The sequence below is a fragment of the Morone saxatilis genome, unplaced genomic scaffold (genome assembly GCF_004916995.1).
Source record: "Morone saxatilis isolate NCDOM2014 unplaced genomic scaffold, NCSU_SB_2.0 Contig5, whole genome shotgun sequence".
In the NCBI taxonomy this organism is placed as follows: domain Eukaryota; kingdom Metazoa; phylum Chordata; class Actinopteri; family Moronidae; genus Morone; species Morone saxatilis.
In genome coordinates this window covers 11,318,812-11,319,621 of record NW_023340095.1, presented here as the reverse complement: position 1 = coordinate 11,319,621, position 810 = coordinate 11,318,812, and the positions used below count along the sequence as shown (strand labels likewise).

The window sequence follows — 810 nt, the reverse complement described above, 5'->3', positions numbered from 1 at the left end:
CTGAAATTTTGTTTGCATAATGATCAAGAAGCTCACTGTTCTCACTGATCTCTTTCCTTCCTTGTATATTCTCTTTTTTACATTCGTCCAACTTCTCCTCTTCTTTCAGTCTATCCTTCTCAGTATCTGTGTTTTACTCAATGCTTCCTTTCTCTCCCTCTGAGTTTTATTGCACGTTTGAACAATCTGGAATCATTGCATGCGCCGCAGGGAAAGGCAGGGGCCCATGGGCCAGCTGAAGAAGAAGGAAGAGGAAAGAGCGCAGAATGAAGAATCAAGATATAGAGAATTAGAATAATTAAGATTGGAGATTTATAACGCGACGGGGGTCAAATCAGCAGATAAAGAGATGAGGAAAGAGGGATGAAAGACAGAAAGAAGGAGACAAATACTTATGTAAGGACAATGGGCCCACCACACCCCTGTGGGCCAAAACTCATGTCCAAAAGGATAAGGCCACATTACATGACACACCTATTTCACTGACAATGTCTGGGCTGCAGAAGCATGCACAATCAAGCACGGATGAGGAGTGCGGAGCTGTTTTTATTCATTCGATCAGAACGGATTAGAACAAGCAGGCTCACAGCTAAAGGTGAATTGAATTGACATGCCGAAGGGGAGGCAGACAGACTCACTCTCACACACAGGCGAATGTATGAGTAATTAGACAGACTGGCAGAGGAAGAGGAGAGAAAAGACAGAAGGAGAGAGAGATATGTGAGAGCCAGAGACATATGAATGAGTGGGAAAATAGAGACAGTGAGATTAAGATGACCAACATATAAAACACAGACAGACAGACAGACA

The 810-nt window shown here is 43.2% G+C and overlaps 1 protein-coding gene across 1 annotated transcript in view; it reads right to left on the bottom strand.

The window, feature by feature from the left end:
* si:ch211-39i22.1 (proteoglycan 4) overlaps positions 1-810 on the bottom strand; it is a 19,331-nt gene that overhangs the window by 18,052 nt on the left and 469 nt on the right. The window lies entirely within an intron of this gene.